Raw genomic sequence first — 22,382 nt, 5'->3', positions numbered from 1 at the left:
ACACAAGAGGAAGGTGACCAGTTTCTACGGCAAAGGTGATGGCTCTGATGAACTCGTCGAACTTCTGGATGGTACACGCTTTAGCCAAGGCCTCTTTTTCTGTTTGACTGTACCTTCGTTCTGTGGCTGTCATTGCCCTTGAGGCAAAGGCGACTGACCTCTGCTCACCAGCCGGCTGTGCTTACAGCAGGACTGCTCCGAGTCCAAAAGAGCTGGCGTCGGCAGGGACTGTTGTGGTATACGATGGGTGGTACTTGGCTGGCAGCATTCGGACGTAAGATGTTCCTTGACTTTTTTGAATGCAGCTTCCTGTACATGCTGCCAAGTCCAACTAGCATTCTTGTTGAGAAGGGTGCGTATCGGAACAGTGATTTCCGAAACATGAGGCAAGAACCTGGCAAGATTTTTTACCATCCCGAGTAAACGTCTGCCACCTGCAACGTCTGTGGGAGGTGGCATTGCATACACTGCATCGATCTTGCCTGGGTCTACCTTAGCGCTCTCAACGACCGTCAACGGCAAAACGATGCTGCCGAACGAAAACGTCCAGCAGTCTCAGTGGCTAGGTCTCACCCCACAACCGCCAGACGCGTTCAACTTCTGCAACCCTGCAAGTTGGTCTTCATGGAAGTCTCCCTTCGAGGACTATGCCGCTGTCTCTAGACTACAAAACGCTCCGCAAGACGTGCAAGTACGTACGCTTCTTTACTGTATGCGCCCGAAAGCTCGCTCGCTGCTAGACACTTTTTCACTCGAAGCTGCCGCGTTAGCCTCCTACGACGCAGTGGCCAAACGCTTCTTCGAGCACTTCGTACATCCCTGTAATGAGCTCTATGAGTCGTCTCGCTTTCACAAGCGCGTTCAACAACCTGGTGAGAGTGTCGACGAATTTTACGCCGAACTGTTCAAAATAGTCAAACTTGCAACTACCCGTCACCGGCGCTGGAAGAACGCTTGGTCCGCAACAGGTTTGTCGTTGGATTGCTCGACACGGGTCTCTCCGATAAGCTTTGCTGCTCCCCGAAGCAGAGGCGTCGTGTGCTGTGCGATGTCAGCGCACGTTAAAGATCCCCGGGTGGTCGAAATTACTCCGTAGCCCTCCACTACGGCTCCTCTTTCTCTCTTTCCACTTTCACTCCCATCTTCCTCCCTTTCCTTACGGCGCGGTTGCGGTGTCCACAGAAATCAAGTGAGACAGTTACCATGCCTTTCCCTTCCTATAAATAAATCAGTTTTAACTCTCAAAGAAGCTTGGACGCAAATTCGTCCGTCCGAGGACGCGGACAAGGAACGCTCAATCGCACAGGCTACCTCGCAAGGCATGATCGACATTGATGCTGCGACTCAAAAGTTTTCGCGACGGCCGGTCGACGCCAGAGCGCGCCCAACGGACGCGAAGTCGGAACGCTATCGTGACATTCCATTCTGTTTCTTCTGCGGCCGAGCATATCATGCACGCTCAGAGTGCCCGGCAAAGAGCTCTATCTGCAACTGCTGCGGTAAGAAAGGTGATTTTGCTGAAGTTTGCCGTTTCAGGAAGTCGAGGCAGGCCAAACTCAATGCTATCCAAATGCACGCTCTCGAGACGCCAGCTATAGTCAAATATGTGGATGTCACAGTCGACAGCTACACAACTCAGTTCAAAGTAGACTCAGGGGCCGAGGTTTCCGCAGTTCTAAGTGACTTCCCCGGAGTCCCGACTGAGCTCGCCAAGAAAGACGCTATTTTGACAGGGTCCAGTGGCCAACCTCTGCGTGTACGGGATTCGTATTTGGCACAGCTATCTTGGCGAGAGAAGACCAGCTCCCAGCGTCTTTTTGTCATTGAGGCACTTTCACTACCTTTACTGTGTATACTAGCATCCAAGCTCTTGAAGTTATTCAACTTGTGGGTACTGTCAACACTCCTGAGCCAACGTTTCTTGCTGAACTGATCCGTGGCCTCGGCACGCTCAGAGATGAGTACAGCCTCCTCCTGAAACAAGATGTTGTGCCATTCTCAGTGCACCTCGACGGATACCAATCCCGGAGATAACCTCTCTCGTGAGCAGCTGTGAAAGGTGCGCCCTTACTCGAGTGAATTCAGCAGAACCACTCCTTCCTACAAACCTCCCTGGTCGTCCCTGGGACTTAGTTCTGGGCATGGACCTGTTTCACCACAATTCTCAAACTTTCCTAATGGTAGTTCCCAAAGGTGGTGACACTGAGAAGTGCAACAGCTCCAGTGGTCATTGAGGTGCTCAAAAAGCCTGTTCGCCCATCATGGCATACCGCAACAGGTTGAGTCAGACAAGGGTCCGCCATTTTCTTCACGCGAATTCGCCGCATTCGCCGCATCTTATGGTTTCGACCACATGACCAGTGGCCCCCATTACCCACAGTCTAGCGGAGAGGCAGATCGAATGATCCGGACTGTGAATGACATCTTCCGTAAGGCAAAAGATTCCTACTTGGTCCTTGTCAGCTGTAGGGATACACCAGGTGTGAGTGGCTTCAGCCCGGCTCAGCTCCTAATGGAAAGGCAACTAAGAACTCGAGTCCCAAAGCCGGATGAAAAGTTTCGCCCACACTGGCCCTAAAGGGAGGAGGTAGCCCTGAGAGATGATCCTTGCAAAAAAAGGACTACAAAGGGCTTCAACCGACATCATCGCGTCAGGGATCTGCCATCACTTTAGTCCGGTGAGCAGGTCTGGGTTCAACCCGACCAGGTGCGTGCTACAGCTCTGAGCAAGGCACAGTGTGCAAGGTCCTTCGTCGTCGAAACGGAGCGAGGAACGATTCTGCAGCGGAATCGTCGACACCTTATTACCTTTGTGCTGCGAGCTGCAGATCCCGCACTTCTCCAGCCTCACCGCCAAACTCAAGAAGCATCACTTGATCCGCCGCCTGTTACAGCGAGACCTTCACGCCCTGGTGATGGTGTTGTGTTTACCCGTAGCGGCCGCCGTGTAGTACCACCGGACCGCTTGAACTTGTGACTGAGGGGGGGGGGTGAGATGTTGGGGTCGCCACCTATGAACTTAATAGTGGCGCCCTCTAAGCTGAAGCGCAGCCAGGGGGATTGTAATAACTGAGTTTGTGTTTCGTTCTGGAGCGGCGTGGTTGCCTTGCTCTCTCTCTGCATCCCGGCACGACAGCACGGGAGCGCCCACACAACAAAAACGGGACCAAACACAACAATTGCTCACTCACTAACTACCGAATTTTATTTTCACTTCTGTATCGCAGAGACCTAAGCTCTAACGTACCAAATATATATTTAGTTTGCAGAAGCTAATATGCGTTGTCTACACATGTTGAAGCTTCGACAATGCCACCTTTCGCGCTTAATTTCACGCTGATTTTGCATAAATAATCGATGGGTTTAGCTCAAACATACCAGTAATTGAGTTACTGTAATAAGTACTGCACTTTGTTTGCCGATTCTCCTTATGTAATGAATTAGCTTTCTTTTCTAGTAATCTAGCCAGCAATGAAATTAGCAACCTGAGGTTACTAATTATGCAATGTAATTAATTCGTTTAGAAATTACATGCACCCATGTGCGTCACTGTTCTTGCTACAGACAACGCTATGTACTCCCAATAGGGGGCTGCGAAAGCAGTAACAAAGAGCGACAAACCTGGGACAACTTAACAGATAGGCAGAAACAGACAGAACTGAGTAGAACTGTGTCTGAAACCTCCGGTGTCCTGCATAGCCAGCTAACTTACTGCGGATATCTACGAAGGTTAGTTGCAACCGTTCCCCAAGCAGCGAAAAGGAGGGAGCCAAGAGGTGGTGCAAGACGAGTGCACTTCAAATCTAGTTGGGAGTGCGCTGTGCTACCCCTTGTTGTGTCAGCTTGCGTAAAATAGTAAGTTTGCATTCATTACCACTAGTCGAGGAAGAGGAGGGTAGGTCGACGAAAAAGAACGGGGTGCGAACTTTACTAAGCACAAGGGGCTGCGATCGATTCCTGGAACCACTGAAGGAGTAAATGACCACCGTCGCAGGCTTCGAACAGGGAAGACTGCTCCGCCACAGCAAGGCGCCGGGTTCGCCACTTGTTTCTGCTCTGACACTAACTGAAGTGATTAGCGTCCAACCATGCTTCAGTTTTCGTCGTTATGTTGTCGTTATCTTATGTTTATAATGGTGCGTGCTACGAGAGAGAAGAAAAGAATAGATGTTTTTAACAGAATCGGGCAGGAACAGAATAATGTATCCGTCGCGCATATAGAGAGGTTGTTCTATTTAGTATGTTTACTTTGATTTTTATCAATAGAAGTCTAAAAATTATTTTCTTGCATTATTTGCATTAGTCTGCAGAAATAGCTGCAATGTAATGTGGGTAATTTAAGAGTTAAGCAATTAGTAGATTTTAACGTTTTAGCGCTTTTCATGAAATGATTGGAAATGCACACTATTTCCTTTTCAAACGCAAATTTGACATGTATGGTGTTGCTTTTTCTGGACGTATTTTGTGAAGAAGAAACGGGGTGTACATGTTTGCTAGCTGTTCAGCTAAATGGCAAAACTCGAAATTCTCCATCCATACGTCACGAGCAACCATTCCCTTAAAAGGCGCGCCTAGACATATATACCTAGAAAGATCCTTGTATATTACATACGAGCAAAACTACCTGAGTGCTGGTCGCTAAAAATTGTGTTCAGTTTTGACTTCCAAAAACTTTCCAGTAACAGTTCTTATTTCCAAAATGTGGACTCTTAGCAGAACGTTGCGAAAGCACAGGAAGTAAAGAACAAAGAAAATTATTGCGTGGGTCAGAAGAACTTGCCTGGCTAGCTGATTAATAATAATGTCAAACATCTGCACCAAATAAACATGGATGACAGAGAGTAAAAGACGCACACAGAAACCTAAAATAAAGACTTCAGTACTTTAAGAAATAGAACGCTCATATAAGGGATCACCGCACCACACATACAGTGTAATTGACAAGAAAAGCCACCATGTGACCAGACCAAGTTTGGATACAAGTATTCAAAGTGAAAAACTTCCGAGTCATAAAGTGAGAGCCGTTATTTTGGGCGGCGCTGTATAAGGAACCAGAGAAGAGGAAAAAAATCGCTCAGAGAAAGACAGTCTCTAATGCCTCATGATCAGGGCTGTGGAAACGGCAACTATCTCATAGCAAAAGAGAAGCCTAATCTGTCTACAGGAACAAGTGTAAAGACCCATTAAAACGGGACAAGCCCCCACGCTCCCTATTTCAAAACAAGAATATAAAAAAGGAAACTAAACAATCACTCCAGACTACGTCATTAAACAAGAAACAGTGGAGAAAGAGCCTTATCGAGGAAAGCTAAGCCTGTAGACAACAATAAATGTGACAGTAGGCGCCAAGTCAGCTAGGGACACACAAAACAGACAAACGCTATTGGTACTGTAAAGTTAAAAACAAAGAATAAAATTGAACCCATCGCAAGATATTTCTCTTGCTTAAAGGAAACTCTTTCTTAACACAGAACGCCTACCAAGGAAATCCCAAACCAATTGAAACAACTTCTCCATGAAAGGTCAACAGAACATCAAATTCCTACACGTCACATTACAAAACCGCTAATTCTTCATACGACGAGAGTATAAATAACATGTTAACTCAATTATCTATGATGCTTATGCGGAAACTATGAAAAAGCGCTCCCATTTGTCCTTCGTCGTTGTTATAAAACTGTGTATTCTCAAAGAAAGATACGCAATCGCCCTCGCTCACTCCTCTGCAGCCTACGTAGCGCTCATCCAAGAAGGCGCCTGCGTTGGTCGCCACTATCAAGCTCTGCTTTCTCCCTCTTTCATTACAGCATCTGCCAGTCTAGCCTGTGAAAACTTTTCCGAAATGAAGTAGTATACTGTACATCACGTTCGATATGGAATAAGTGAGCGTATTTCATGTCTTCAAGCAATCGCGAGCAGCCATTAGGTCAGATGCGAGCTACAAGGGCTATTGCAAGTTAGGCTTGTGAAACGTTGCTGTAGCTTCCTGCAAAAATCGTACTGAAGCATGATACTTTTTGTTACAGCCCAAGCGGTGTCTGGCCGTTGCCGCACTGGCAAAGCACTGGTGTTTGGTTAAAGCACTATGCCGCAGCCGTAGGTTAGTAGAACGCGACTCTGAATAAGATATCAGGTTTCTTAAGCATGTGAATGTATAATTCGCGCAGTACGAAGCTGCGCATACCTATTACATACCAGTACTTAGACATCGATGACATGAAATGAATTCGCTAATAATGCGTCTATTCATTTTTTAGGCAGGTACTAAATGCCGATAGGCCAGATTCAAACCCATGCCACTTGGCCGACGCGCCAGACACGCTACCGACTAGGCCGCTCGAGCCACGCTCGTACGGCTTCGAAAATAGCGGAGGTTTACATGAATATTGCCACCTGGTGTCCCCATGTTCTAGCTGCGCCTGGAAGAAGAGGACACTGAAGTTGACTCTCGTGCTGTGCGCCGAACGTTTGCCTGCTGGTACAGCTTCGTCTCGTCGTTTTAGTCAAGTCTAGCCCTGTTGTCCGTGACATATTTTGGTGTCGGCGCAGGGTATCGATCCCAGTATATGTCCCGAACTCCTCCGCATACCCAGGATTCAGGTCCTGTGCCAATCGACACTCCTGTTCACCGCGCTAGCCGGAGGAACCTAGGCCTACCACCTGAGCACGGGCCGTTGGAATTCACCACCGCAGCCGCCCCTCGACCTGTCATGCAAACTCAGACGTATTACACTCTGCAGAACCCGCGACTGCCTAAGGCTTTCCACGGCTGTCAGACGGAAGACGTCGAAGACTGGCTCTCCCAGTTTGAACGGGTCGCCGCATTTAATCAGTGGGACGACGCCGCAAAGCTCAGGAACGTCTTCTTTAGCCTGGAAGATGGCGCTCGTACTTGGTACGAGAATCGCGAAGGCGCCCTAACATCGTGGCGTGAGTTCTGCCGCTGCATCCTGGACACCTACACCAGCCCGGATCGCCGAGAACGAGCGGAAAGAGCTTTACGCTCTCGCATACAGATGCCGAACGAGGCCATAACCATGTACGTGGAGGACATGAATAGGCTGTTCCGACGATCTGACCCGGCCATGCCCGAAGAGAAAAAGGTACGCCATCTCATGCACGGCGTTAAGGAACAACTGTTCGCTGGGCTCGTGCGCAATCCGCCGAGCACAGTTGCCGAGTTTCTTTCGGAAGCAATCACGATGGAAAGGATGCTCCAGCAGCGGTCTACGACCTACGACAGGCCGGTAATCGCCGCTTCGCTCACGGAGCCGCATTCGGCCTTCGGGGCTAGTCCGGATCTTCTTCGCGACATCATCCGCTCCATTTTACGTGAAGAGCTTCAAAAGCTTTTCGGTGCTCCCCAGCCGACGGTCGCCTCTGTCGCTAGCATTGTACGAGAAGAACTCCAGCAAGTACTTCGGCCTTCGGTACTATCTGCTAACCCGCCATCCTTTTCCAGCGAGTCCTCTCGACCAACGTATGCGGACATCTTGCGACGTCCCCCAACTAATTCCACACAATTACTGCCACCCGACCAAGGCTCACTGTATTCAGCCCACCCCGAGCCGTACATCGACAACCGCCGACCACCCCAGCGAAAGGCAGACCTGTGGCGTGCCCCAAATCGGCAGCGCCTGTGCTTCCACTGCGGAGAACCTGGTCACTTGTATTGACAATGTCCATATCGTCAACTGGGACTGAAGGGTTTCCCCATCGACATGCGTAGCCCTCCTTTAGGCCAACGACCCCGGGATATTGAGGACCACGTAGCCCAGCAGCGCATGGCGCCAACTTTTAGACGACAGTCACGATCTCCGTCTCCACGCCGATCATCCTCGCAGCCCAGCTCCTCCGGGATGGCGCAGCGACGGTCGCATAGTCCGAGCCGGGAAAACTAAATACAGCGACCTCAGGGGGCGAGGCCGCTTCAAATCGACGCGACGAAGACCCCCCGACAACGCGACCTGTGAGCGACCGCGACTTGACGGCCCCGACGACAATTCGTACACGTGAAGATAGACTCTCGCTCGATATACCCGTGCTCCTCGACGGCTATAAGGTTAGCGCATTGGTAGACACTGGTGCTGATTTTTCGATTTTAAGCGGGAAGCTAGCGATGCTTCTAAAAAAAGTGATGACGCCATGGTCTGGCACGCAGATTCGAACCGCTGGCGGACATGTCGTAACTCCGAGCGGTCAGTGCACGGCGAGAGTCCAAATTCGCAACTCCACGTTTGTTGTCAGCTGCCTTGTGATACCTGACTGCTCCCGCGACTGTATTCTTGGTGTCGATTTTCTTCGAGAGTATGGGGCCATTATCGATCTCCGGAAGCGTACCGTGACCTTTTCGACCAAGAAAGCTGATGATACTGACACCGCAGACCGCCAAAGCCTTGCCCCTCTTCGAATTTCTGCCGAGAGCGTTTATATTCCGCCACGTTCCAGTGTTTTTGTGACTGTTAAGTGCGATGAACTACGTGACGGAACGGCGGTCGCTGAGGGCAACCAGTCCCTTTTGCTCACCCACGGCATCACCTCGGCGCGGAGTCTCATCCACCTGCGTAACGGCCGATCCTGGTGACTAACTTCACAAACGAAACCCGCCATCTTTTCCGCGCTACCGCAATCGCATTCGCCGATGCCTTAGCGGACGTTTCTGAATGTTTTACGTTCGGAGAAGTTGAAAATGTGCGCCCATTCCTTGATCGTCTGGATATTAGTACAGATCTCTCGGAAACACAGCAGCACGACCTGCGTTCTCTCCTTCTAAAATACAGTGCTTGTTTCGCGACGTCATCGAAAATTCGGCAAACGCCTCTTGTGAAGCACCGTATAATTACTCCCGACGATGCCCGCCCTATACGCCAGCAACCGTACCGCATCTCAACGACGGAACGTGAAGCGATTCAGACACAGGTTCAGGAGATGCTTTGTGATGGTGTCATCCAACCCTCCAACAGTCCGTGGTCGTCCCCTGTCGTGCTGGTGAAAAAAAAGGATGGCACTCTTCGCTTCTGTGTTGACTATCGAAAGTTGAACGACATCACTAAAAAAGACGTCTACCCGCTGCCCCGTATCGACGATTCGCTCGACAAGCTTCGTCGCGCCCAGTACTTTTCCTCCATTGACTTGAAGAGCGGGTACTGGCAGATTGAGGTAAATGAGCGGGACCGCGAAAAAACAGCTTTTGTCACCCCAGATGGACTGCATGAGTTTAAAGTGCTGCCATTCGGCCTATGTTCAGCGCCGGCTACTTTTCAGCGCATGATGGACACCGTTCTCGCCGGCCTCAAATGGCAAATCTGTTTAGTTATCTCGACGACGTTGTCTTGTTCTCTGAAACCTTTGGAGAACACCTCGAACGCCTTCGCGCCGTATTAGATGCCCTCCGGTCAGCTGACTTGATGCTCAAGCCCGAGAAGTGCCACTTTGGCTACAAAGAGTTGAAGTTTCTCGGTCATCTTGTGAGTGCCGCAGGCGTTAGGCCAGACCCCGACAAAACTGCCGCTGTCGCCAAATTTCCCGTTCCTGCCACGAAGAGGAGTTTAAAACGTTTCCTGGGTTTGTGTGCGTACTACCGCCGCTTCATCGCCGACTTTTCCAAGATAGCCGCACCCCTGACCCGCCTCACGCGGGATGATACACAGTTCGTGTGGGCCGCCGAGCAACAAGAGGCTTTTGCGGAGCTGCGCAGACGACTGCAAACTACCCCTGTTCTTGAGCACTTTGATGAAGACGCTGCCACCGAAGTCCACACCGACGCCAGCAACATCGGCCTTGGCGCTGTACTCGTTCAACACCAAGCTGGCGTGGAAAGGGTCATTGCGTATGCCAGCCGCACGCTCTCCCGCGCTGAAACAAATTATTCCACTACGGAAAAGGAATGCCTCGCGTTTGTGTGGGCAACTATGAAATTTAGGCCTTACCTCTATGGCCGTGCGTTTAAAGTCGTTACTGACCACCATTCTTTGTGCTGGCTGGCCAATCTCCGTGACCCATCGGGGCGCCTAGCACGATGGAGCCTTCGCCTCCAAGAATTTGATTACTCCATTGTGTACAAATCTGGTCAGAAGCCCGAAGATGCTGACGCGCTCTCCCGGGCACCCGTCGGATTTGTCGATAACGTCACGGATGACAGAGGTTTTCTTGGACTAGTGAATGCCTCAGACATAATGACCCGACAGCAAGCTGACCCAGACCTTCGACCTGTCATCGACCACCTGGAGGGTCGCGCTGCTGACGTCCCCCGCCAGTTTGGAAGGCACTTGTCTGCATTCTGTCTTTGGAATGGCGTTTTATTCAAGAAAAACTCCAGCAGTGTTGATCGAGCGCACCTCCTTGTCGTGCCGGCCGACCTTCGCGACGATATCCTTTTTGCTTGCCACGATGAGCCAACCTCCGGCCACTTGGGCTTTGCACGCACACTCGCTCGAGTTCGTCAAGCCTATTATTGGCCTAAACTTTCTGACGCCGTCCATCGCTACGTCAGAGGCTGCCGCGAGTGTCAACGTCGAAAGGTGCCTCCTCTCAAGCCCGCGGGTTTGCTCCAACTTATTATTCCACCTCGGACGCCGTTTGACCAAGTCGGCATCGACCTACTGGGCCCATTTCCGCTGTCATCGATGGGAAACAAATGGGTTATAGTCGTGACCGACTATCTCACACGTTATGCGGAAACCAAGGCAGTGCAGCGCGGCACATCAATTGAGATCGCTCAATTCTTTATGCAGCAAATCGTGTTGCGTCATGGCGCACCGTCCCTAGTCGTAACCGATCGAGGCACCGCGTTTACGGCACAGCTCATGCACGACGTGCTCGAGCTTAGTCATACCAGCCACCGAAAAACTACTGCATATCACCCGCAGACGAATGGCCTCACGGAGAGACTCAACAAAACCATCGCCGACATGATCGCAATGTACATAGACTCGCAGCACAAAAACTGGGATGAAATTCTCCCCTACATCACTTATGCCTACAACACGGCCACCCAAGAGACGACGCGTTTTACACCATTTCGCCTAGTCTACGGACGTGACGTTCAGACGATGTTGGATGCCATGCTTCCGAGCTGCCCAGATGATCATCCACTCATGCCAGACGCCGAGCAGTTTGCTCAGCGCGCTGAGGAAGCACGTCAACTTGCCCGCATTCACATTCAACAACAGCAGGGCACGGATGCACGCCGCTACAACCTTCGTCATCGACACGTCGCATACCATCCTGGAGAGAAAGTTTGGGTGTGGACCCCGGTGCGTCGGCCCGGCTTGTGTGATAAACTGATTTCCCGTTACTTCGGACCTTACGAAGTTCTGCGCTGAGTCACGGAAGTGACTTACGAAGTTCTTCCAGTAGGTACTGTGCAGCCCTCACGTCGGCAACCACGCTCCGAGGTCGTGCACGTTGTACGCATGAAGCCCTATTTCACGCGGTAGTGCGCTATGCGTTTGTTTCGTTGTCGCGTAGGACACCTTACCCCGCCTCCTTATCTATGCTGTCTATGTGCTGATCTTTCTTTTCGCTTACATTGGCCATCGCTCGCGCTCCGTCCCTTATTTCTTTTTTTAAGAGGGGGAGTAATGCCACCTGGTGTCCCCATGTTCTAGCTGCGTCTGGAAGAAGAGGACACTGAAGTTGACTCTCGTGCTGTGCGCCGAACGTTTGCCTGCTGGTACAGCTTCGTCCCGTCGTTTTAGTCAAGTCAAGCCCTGTTGTCCGTGACAATATAGTGAGCAGAGGGGACCACAGGCCGTTATATCATAACATATTTTAGAGGCGTAGTTTAAGCATCCCCACATTTTTTTTTTTTTCGACCAGAAAGTCACTGCAGGACGCTTTCTCAGTGCGATCTCCCAGGGCGTTTTGGTGTCTTTCTATAAGGCTTGCCCCCCTACCAGGAGCCTATAGATGTGCCGCCGTCTATACCCTTGCCTATATGTGTGTCTATGTCGCCGCGGAAACGGGCCCTTCGAGGAGTGTGTTTCGAGCTCCGTGCGAGAGAGTTGTAACGTAACCTAGGGAAATAAACCTATTACCTTGTTGTGGGTGCGGAAGGGATGGTACTCCCTGCACACAGCCGAGACAAGAATCTTATGAGGCTTGACGCAGCTTCTCCGAAGAAGAGTATAGGACCGCTAGGTACCGCGATATGGCCAGCCAGTCACTTGACATGAAACTCATCCATTAATTTTCGATGTTACATGGACAAGGCATATAAGCACACTTACTTCCACATAGCAAAACCGAAGAGATAACATGAGGAAGGTATCACTGTACCTGTGGCGGTCATTAGAAACACAACGACAGGTATGGAAAGGTGTGAGAGCTCCCTTCCAGGGCATGGGACCTATTCCAGCTTAGGTTATAAACTGTGGCCACTCGATGTTAAAGCTGGTAAAACAGCCGCGGATTCTATCTATACACAGCCACTCCACAAGAAGCAATAAACACTGTGTTGATTTCTTTAATTTTTTTTTCAGACATCTTACAGTTGAGCGAACAAAGACACACAAAACACAGGGTACAAGACGAGCGCAAACTGCCAACTGTTTATTGGAAGGAAAAAGGAACGTAGATTTAAACCCTCGGCTACTCTGGCGTTCATAGCACAATTGCACTCACCCCACCCGGTATCAAAATTCATCAATGACAAGCCTAATCACGTATGACTAAACACAATATGGTTAAGGACAAATAGACGCTACAGATCTCAGCAACAATAGTCAATAGTAGCAAAGCAGTGTCAAGACTTCGAAGCAAAAGCAGTCAAAACCAAACAATGTAAAAAATAAGAACATACAACAAGGTAAAAACCAAAGGTAACTAGTAAAAAAGCAAAAGCAGTCAATCCCTCGTAGAAAAAGCAGTGTCACATAACGAAGCAAAAGCAGTCTAACAAAAAAGCCGTAAAAAAAACAAAAAGAAACAACAAGGTAAAAACCAAGGCAAAAATGTTTTGTTGTAAAATATTTTAAAAATGTAAAAAATGTAAAATGTAATATAACAATGTTCGTTTTTGATGCACGAAGCTCATTTTGCTTTTTATACATGCAGCAACAATTGCCATTTCGTAGACTCTATTGTAACGAAACTAGGAATACATGCACGTAGCTGATTGCACTCTTTCAAACTACGCTTGAAAGCAGGGCAGTCCTGGCGCGCGAATGCACTACGCACATGTTATTTTTCAATGCACTAGTGTTGCCGACGGAGAAGCCACGCAGTTTTGGGCCACGGACGAAAGCCTCGCAGACCCTCTTCGGGCTCCCGCCTCGAACTCTAAAGGGGGTTCTGCTCCGCTGTAGTGCCGCTACCAAGCATCTCAACTTACTTGGCCGCTCCGGTCTCGGACATCTGTTCTTAGAGGGAGGGATAGGTTTATTTCCCTAGGTTACGTTACATTTGCAATGTAACCTATTGAAATAAACTTATTTCCCTGTTTTTGTTAAACCACTGTGTCGACTACACTAGCTAGCACTAAGACCTCACCCTGCCGCTCACTGGTTTCGGCAACATGGTGCACATTAAAAGCCGAACGCCTGGCAGAAGCCACAAAGAAAACTGAAGTACTACATCACCTAAATAACATTTGGCCTAAACGCTAAGCCGTCAGTCATTTCGTTTTTATTTTGCGGATTTTCTTTAGAGCTTAGAAAACATCTGCCTGTATGCGAGGCTCCCCTTCCCGCTATGTATAAAAAGAGGGATTCTGAACGCGCTAAGCTATGCAAACCAAATTTATTGTCTAAAGTCGCTACTCATATTCCGGGTGGAAAATAGTCATGAACTAGGTATTACCGGCGGAACAAAGCAATTGTTACAATTGGTCAGTCGGTTACTTGCTATGTGTAACGTGCATCGCTCACTTCCTGTTATATTTTACTTTTTAACCATTTTTTTGGCGTTAGATGAAACACCGCGTTGGCCATTAGGTCACAGAACGCACAAGGGGCGCTACTTTGAAGCGCCAGTGTATTCTGTTCAAGATAATTTTCCTAAACACTTTAAACAGGGGATGTTAAAAGTCGCTATCTGCTTGCAGGCTGTCCAAATATGCTTTTTTCCGAAGTTGCCTACGACTCTCCTATGGATATCGTGTCCCTAAATCCAAGAGTTGACCAGCAATGCGTTTACAGCTTGAGAAGTTAACTAGCTCCACTTAATTAGACAACCTGAAATAAATATTTATAGATTGGGCCCAGCGGCTGCAAATAATGCTGCTATCTTTCCAGATGCTTCGGATGGTCTGTACTTGAATAGCTGGGTCATTCTGTGTTGGTTATAAGTGCGCCTCACATTGTGCGCACTATTCATAGCAAATATACACATACATAGTTGGCTCAAAGTGTCGCCTAAAATTAGTGATCAAAGTGTATGCAGGCCATGGTCTCGCAGATGGACATCGTCCATTGTTTAATAGCAATGTGTCAAAGAAGTTCAACAATGCTAGCTAGTGACGCAGAAGGTACATTTCAAGAACAGTTGCACACGTGGGACTCAACAGCTAAATATAGCAGCACAATGCACTTGAGCATGCCCAACATCTTTATTTCGCGTCAGTGAGTTTATCTCGTTTTGCAAAAATTGTCGCAACTGTTTTTTGCCGTTTCAAGGCTACGAATACTGTCGTATAGGCTTGACATATGTTCAACAATGACTGGCTGAATATACCTTCTCTATATTCGCAGCGCGGTGTCCTTCCGTGCTGGTGATTGAAAAAAAAGACCATAACTGTAAACATTCGAGCAGCTTCAGTCTGGAGGCTCGCCCTTCGTCGTAGCAGGCCGAATAAAAAGAATACACTGCTTGTCTAATCGCCTCGTTCGCGGAAGTATCGCAAGGAGGAAAAAGGACATGAGGATACCCACATGCATAGTTCTGGCTCTTATACTCCTGGATACTGCTTTTGCATGTAAGTGGACCTTGGCGCAAACAGTGTCACCTTTCTCACCAAAGACCGTTTTGTCGGAAATGACTTTGGGCAGCAAATTATGTCCTTTGGAGGGACGTAATATCTAAAATAGATGCACACCTCTTAATAAGAGCGCGTATAGGGATAGGAATTTAACCTTTTCGCCGGCCTGGTATGAAGCGAAAACAAGCCTCGAGCACAAAGAATGAATCCACAACTCGGACGATAACTCCTATTCGCGTAAGTGGACGCAAAAAAAGAAAAGCCATAAAAACACAGAAATAGGGCAATAATATACAAAATAAGATCCCAAAGCGCAGCTAGTTACTATTGAAACTCTTGAGACCGATGGCATTGCTTAAGAATTCCTGTACGAAGAAGTGAAGTTGCAAACTTTTCGAGGAAGTGAAAGCGACGTATTTTCCTCTCCGCAGTTTTTGAGCTTGAGGAATGCAGCGAGCGCTCTTTTGAGGAGACCGAAATCTAGTGGTGTAAAAAGTTGTGACCAAGGCAGTAAGAAAAAGCAGAAAACCAGCAACAATTAACCACTTGTAAAAATGACATTGTTGCTCGGTAATGTCTTCTAACAAAGATCCATTACGAGCAATGTGATGTCGTTGAGGTGCTCGTCATAGATTGTGTATTATTGTTCCTTCAAATCTCTCAAACCGACAGGTGCTCATCTCTTTATCTCCGAATGAGCATCTTTCAGTCTGCTAAACGCGTGCCTACCCCACATCATGTTTGAAATGCCTGGTGACCACGTCACTGCTTGACTGTCTAATTTCCTTTTTGAGCCATCCACCCTTGCCATCGCCCTAACTACAGCCACTGCAAGGAGAAGGCCTCTGTCCTAGTCGTTCTAGTAACCTGGCTTTTTCCACCTGCGATTATTCCCGCACACGTCCTAATCCCGCCTGCACACGTGGCACTCCGATGAACCATGCCACGTTTTCTTCTTCTGGAATCCATTTCATTTTCCTTAATCTCTGTCGGCTAACTCCCTGTCCATTAAATCTCGAATCGCGCTCGAATATCTGTAGGTGTACTTTTTTAATGACAGTTCTGATCGCTTATCCTATGATCGCTTTACGCTCGCACTTTATTAATTTTCAGAAGAACCAATAAGAACTAGGTGATTAAGTACTACGCAAGGAGGCCGTCACTCTGGCTGAGCCATGTAGAAACCATAACCATAATTGGGGCCTTTAACTTAAAAATTCATTTTTGATGTACCGCACTTCTGGACTCCTAATAAGATGTTGACACCCTTAATTCGTATTGCTGCACTTATAAGGCTTGCGTAACGTCTGTGGCGTCAGCAACCGGCTAATTTGAGCCTATATGCATACGCCGCCCGCACCGGCCCTTGCAACATCCGCAGCTGTCTCCGTCCCTGGACAGGGCCTTCGTCCCCATTTACCCGGTGAGGGTGTTGTTGTATGTGGGGGATGATGGGGCGATAATACATGTGCGACTCCGGGCACAAGGAACTTTCGGGTTCCAAGTCCTCTTTTCATCAATCAATGGTAAATAGCTGCAACGTATTTGGCGGATAAAGACTTGTGTCCGGAGGTTCGCTGACATCTCTTGTATGAGGACGTTAAGGCCTGAAAGCCATTTATTGCGCCGAAGGAATGCTCGCGTCCCTAAAAAAGAAGGTGGGTTATGGTGACCACGCCGCGCGAGGTATAAGAAACGTGCGACGAGTGTAGATTGTTTTTAACTCGCATTAACAGAACCTCTAAAGAGCAGCCTGGCGCACTGACAGGAGCAAGAAGCTGCCTGAAAATGCTCGGCACGTGCGGAAGGGCTGGCCATGCCACCATGAGGAAGTGCCAGCCTAGTACGAAATCCGACCTTTTATAGCGTCCTTCGAGGTGGATAGACCACCAAGGCTCATCGGTTCAAGCTGAATAAGGTAGGACAATGCTGGTGGGACACGAAAATCGCCTTTTCACATGAGGATTAAGCGTCCCCAGAGTTTTCGCCAATGATTCGAATCAAGACTGGGGCGATCGGACCCGTTTCCTAGAAAGATGAGACGAAGAGTACAGTTTATATCAAGCGACACCTAAATGTATAGTGATCGCTGAGCGAAAAACCTTTGATGATGAAGTCTGACAACGCATTCGTGGCTGAAAGTGCGTCCAGAATATCTATATACCTTACCGAAAGAAAGTATGTTTAGCTTTTTAAGGCTGAATGTACCTGAAGGTAATAACAGCACCATCGTGATGATGTCTTGGCTTCCGCTAGAATGAATGGGCTTAAAATCCTGCTTTCAATACTAACACAACGGTTGCGTACGCATTTATAGAAGTTAACCCCCAATTTGTTTCATTCAACTAATTTTGACGTAGGCGCGGCAAGACAATCCCCGAGAAAGGCGAATATATACGAAGTGAGCCCACAGCCACTCAATGAAAGCGTGATTTTATTTTGGTGCGGATTAACTTGAAATAATGATGTATAATGAAGGTAAACGAATAGAAGAGAAAAAAAAAAGCATATGCCGCCGGTGTGATCAAAACCGACGACCTCGTAGTTTCGGGTTCAGTGCTCTAGCGAGTGAGCTACGTCAGAAACCATCGTCGGTTTCGGCTTTTCCGTCCGCTTTTCCATTTTTAACATTTTTCGATCATGTTATGAGTGTTACCTGCACTTCTAAGGGCTCGCCAGAGCCACCCTCGTCCATAGTGGCACATGGGGAACGTCCTGCGTTACAGCGAGTGTCACACAGAGCTTGCCCCAAAGGAGAGGGCGGCAGCTTAGTGGTAACCCTCTTAAACTACTTATGACATCAAGGCTGTCAATATTTGAATTCCTCGTTAGGCCATCCAAGAAATCTAATGAAAATGAGGCGCTTTTTATGAGATACGTACGAAAGAAGCCAATAGTTGCTGGCTCCCGTAGAGGGCTGTTTTTTGTGTTGATCAATGTGAAATTCTGCGATGAGAAAAAAGTACACGCAAAGCTGTTGCGAAATGTTTCTGCTAAGACTCTTACATTGCGTTTTCTTTAACGAAGTAAATCGGAGGTTATTTCTATATACCTCGCAACAATCGAATCCTGTGCGCCGAAACTTACGGCCAGCCTGGCCAGAGAGCAAACATTTCCTTCTGGTTTAACCCTTCCTTCTATTTTCACTGTGCACTAGTCTACACGCGATTGCTCTAACCGGCAAGTGTACCAGATGGGGATATCTTACTCCAGCACACCCCACCAGTGCTATTCAGCACTACCGCTGACGCCTGCGGCGGGGCATAAGCAAGCGAAACGGACAGATGTCAAGTGAAAGGATATAAAAAAAAAAGGTTAACCTGAGGAGTTGGACAGGTTGGTAGGTATTCATGGTACACGAGAGCGTAAAGGACGAACACGGCAGAGAGAGCTCTGGTGTCGTGTTGTCTTCTCTGCCGCGGTCGTCATTTCCCCGCTCGTTTACCATTAATACAGAAAGAGGCACCGAGCGTACAAAAGACCCTCTTCCCTATGGTGAATTCTAAATGAAACACTTTTGGCAGAGCGTGAATGTCTCTGTTCCTCTTTCCAAACAGTTAACTCTAACAAATTTCCGATGCCAGGTAAGGCTTCACACCGAGTATCACCGATAGGAATAATTTCTTTGTTCCACAATTTTATTGGTTCGATTGATAGAGTACACAGGCTAGAAGGCCGATTTCGTCAACTATTGTGACGCTTTCATATTTCTTTTATACTTTTTTTTTGTACCTCGCAGGGCAACCGCCCCCATGTTACAAGGGCGAAGTTGAGAGACACCATGTCAATATGGGCTGCTTGGAACGGCTTTGCAGCCTTCCTAAAAAACGGTTAAGAAACTGTCGCCTGCAGGGAGTGTTTTCTGGCTGCTTTTGTATGAGAGGCCTCTATCGTAAAGGAGGGCCTGGTGGTCGATGTGTTTACCTAAAGAAATGCTTTAGATAGAAATTTCAACTGCTAAGCTGTGTTTGACACTTCCATTATTGATTAAAGGGGAATAGACGCAAAATGTTTGCATGGTGCTATTTTCCTTTGAGCATAAGTGGAAAGTATAACCCATATTAAATAGCGATATTCCGATATGATGTTTTCAAAGGGATATATACCATACCAATTCTCATGCTATAGGAATTTGAACCATCAGGGCTAAATAAAATATAAAGTGCGTATGCGTAAGATGAGCACTTTTTATTCCATTTTAAATCGAAATTTGATTTTTGAATTTGGTAAAACAGCCCTACTTGGAGGTTACGGTCCAGTTGGGCTTAAGTCTGATCGAATCCAGTTACAGCGCTTTTTATACCGAAAAGCTTCGTTCGTTGCACTATGCTTGTTGTCCCCGACAGGCGAGCGTCAAGCGTTTTTTTGTAGCCCATTTGTCAGCATATTTCTGCTCGCGTTTCCTCACAGCGAGCGACGATGTGACTGAGCGATGCGGTGTTATGCCTAGTTCACGACTACGGATGGCAGCAATGTGTTTCGTACGAGTGAGTGCTCTTGAAACCAAGAAGCCATGAATAATATGTGTTCTGGTGCTCTTCTCGCCTCTCTGGTGAGGACACAGGGCGTCACTCTCCAGGCAAGTAGCGGCGTGCGGTGTAAGAACTAGACAGTGACGAGAAACACAGCCTGCCCACACAAGCGTCTGCCCTCAGGCCTGCAACGGCTTGGTCCACGTGGCTGACTGGATTATTCGAAAGCAAATGCATCGACGAACTACCGAGACATGAAATGTTTCTCATAATGGGCCCTTTACCCTGTATTGTTTTTAGTACTGGCGGCTTCGAAACCTCTAGGGAATTTGTCGATAATGCGGTGAAATGAAACAGCATTCGCCTTGTTCACCCATTTGTTCTTGGTAGATAATATCGTGAATTGCATCGACATATTTACCCCGCCTTCATGAGACAGGTGTATGAATGTAGCCACCTCGATAAAGGAAGGTGGCGCACATATGCTTGCATTTACTTGTCGACTGTGATATGGAAATGCTGAACACTCACTAGGTTGTTTACAGTGTGGTCTGCGGGAGATGTTTCTTTCTGTGATTGCCTTCCATATGTCCCTTGAGATGTGCATGTCTCAAAAATAAAAGGGACATGCACAAAATCCAATAACGAAACCACTCATCGTTTTTATTGAATATATCTATGCTTCCTTTGAAGCAGCGATGGCTGCTTCTATCAACTCTGAAAAAACTTCTACCTGCCTTCGAACAACACTTATAGATGTCATGCATCTAGCTACGAAGACCTGAATGCGTGCTTTTTGAATCGTTTAAAAGATACGGAGGGGCGTGGTTGATCCGATAAGCTTTGTATAATGTTGCTGTATTGCTGTTTTTTAAAAAAGGAGACATGCATGGACTGCTTCGTAGTGTTAGGTTTCGTAGTAATTAAGGGTCCCTGTATATTTTCTGGTGAGCGCGGTTGATTCAGACAAGTTGGTACAGGAAAACATTATAACAGCCAGTCGGGAACAGGAGGTGAAGTGTATGGTTGCATGCACAATGAACGCGTTGACTACTTGTAGGCGTGTATTGAAAACACTAGCTTGATATCCTTAGAAGCAAGCAGCGTAAAAGTAACAGAGCCTTCCTAATGTGGATTTTGAATGCCCTTGTGCCAATAAAAACAAACTTTCTTAGTTCATTTGAGAAATGGCCATTGCTGATGTATTTGTATTAGAGAAACTTGTTTCTTTATTGTGAATCAAGAAAATGTTTTTGACTTCCTCTTATACTTGCCTTGTTGCTGCAGTTACGAGATTGTAAATGGACATGTGTACACCTTGCTCAGTTTTTCGTGCTTTGTGCATTCTTGCGTGGTTTTTTTTTTTTTTTTTTGCACGGAAGATGCTGGAGTGTACCTGTATGGGGTCACGATTCCAATAAACTTTCGGTAAGAAGTCGGAGCAATGTTGCATCGTCTGTTGTTTCTTTTGTCACGTCCCGTTGCGTTTTTTCACCTCAAAGAGAAATAATATTGTTTTAGATTTGTTGCTCTCAAGGAGATTTATTATGTTTTTTAGATGTTTGGTGTGTACTGAATCACTCCCCCCCCCCCCCTCCCCCCTAAAAAAAATTTTGTAGCATGTATAAACAAAATAAAATATGTGAGAAGTTAGAAGTGGCTGAACGGTCACCAAACAATATGACTTTTTTTTGCAACATCACATATGCAATTTACAGAGAAGCGAAATTATTTCGACAATATTTGTATAATCCGCAGAACTAAGTTGCTTTGTGCGTAAATAGGAAATAATTACCGCACTGTTGTAAGGGTTTCACTGACGTTTTCTTGGAGAGGCTATCAGAGGAGCAATAACGAAGCGGTGCCATCACCTGCAACATGGTTTAACCAGCGCTTCACACGAAATAGTTTGAAACATGTGGCTGGCGTGTGTACGCATTAACTGTACACGTTCCCATGTATGAAGAGGGAGTGGCATCCAAAATAACACAAAACATTGTTGTTGCTGTTCCTCAATTTTATCACCAAAATCTTGTAAGAGACTTCACGAATGTGTGCCTGGAAGCACAGGTGAGCAACCGCAGCGAAGTCTTCAATGCACATCTACTATCCCATTTGGAAGCTAGGCCTCATAATGTATGTGGTATGTACAATTAATTAAACGGTCTGTTTTTTGCTGAACAGGAGGTATTTTAGTGGTTCAGATAGCGCTTCTGGCAATTTCTCTTAGCCAGTGTTCGAAGCCGTGATCGCAGTATTGACGCAATGTCATCCAGTAGGCGTAGGTTTTTGCAAATATCTTTTAGTTATTTCCGCTGTGTAAGGCGTTGAAATCTCATAAAATAATGTAAATAAGGCAAAAGAGAAAGCCTTTCAGGCATTAGGCACACAACGAGAGGTTTTCAGCAGTGCGGCTCTAAACTTGTTCAACAATACCAGCGTTGCAAAGCAGACTGACAAGCTCCGTCACAATCAAAACAAAGAAGGAATGTGCAGTGAAACAAGTAATGGCTAAAAACAGCAAGAAATGTAGAAGGCTAAAGATACGCCTCATGTGACACGTGCGCTTTATCCTGAAGATAAAGAATAAAAAAGGTGTCTAAACAGAACCCTCCAGAAAACGCTGTTTTGATGCCTATTAGGACCACTTCCTGACCAGCCTTTACCAAAATTTGAATTGAACTTTCAGAGCAAGCGAATATGAGCCCGCTCTTTTTACTCTGCAATAGAATTAATGATAATAACTAAGGTTATAAAATACTGACATTTGCGCCATTGAAATATAAACCGAAACTCTAATAAACTGGAGGTGAAAGTAAAAGGGTTCTTTCGTCAAGGCAACCAGCTTACATAATTATTCTTGTCCAGCCAATTTTACCCATGCATGCGGTAAAAATGATTGGTGTACATTCTTGTTGCCCTAAACAGTTATATTTTGTAAATGTACCTTCTTTTATAACGATGCTAAATTTTTTGTTTATAGTTAGCTCCGC

At 47.2% G+C, this 22,382-nt stretch overlaps 1 protein-coding gene and 2 pseudogenes across 2 annotated transcripts in view; 2 read left to right on the top strand and 1 right to left on the bottom strand.

Annotated features, from left to right (window-relative positions):
* LOC146172732 (uncharacterized) overlaps positions 1 to 22,382 on the bottom strand; it is a 309,284-nt gene that overhangs the window by 86,546 nt on the left and 200,356 nt on the right. The window lies entirely within an intron of this gene.
* Positions 527 to 2,034, top strand: LOC146172735 (uncharacterized; annotated as a pseudogene).
* Positions 2,142 to 2,977, top strand: LOC146172734 (uncharacterized; annotated as a pseudogene).

The sequence above is a fragment of the Amblyomma maculatum genome, chromosome 11 (assembly GCF_055883805.1).
Source record: "Amblyomma maculatum isolate TAMU_Amacu chromosome 11, ASM5588380v1, whole genome shotgun sequence".
Lineage (NCBI taxonomy): Eukaryota > Metazoa > Arthropoda > Arachnida > Ixodida > Ixodidae > Amblyomma > Amblyomma maculatum.
The sequence above is the reverse complement of the archived record's forward strand: the minus strand, read 5'-3'. Positions and strand labels throughout refer to the sequence as shown.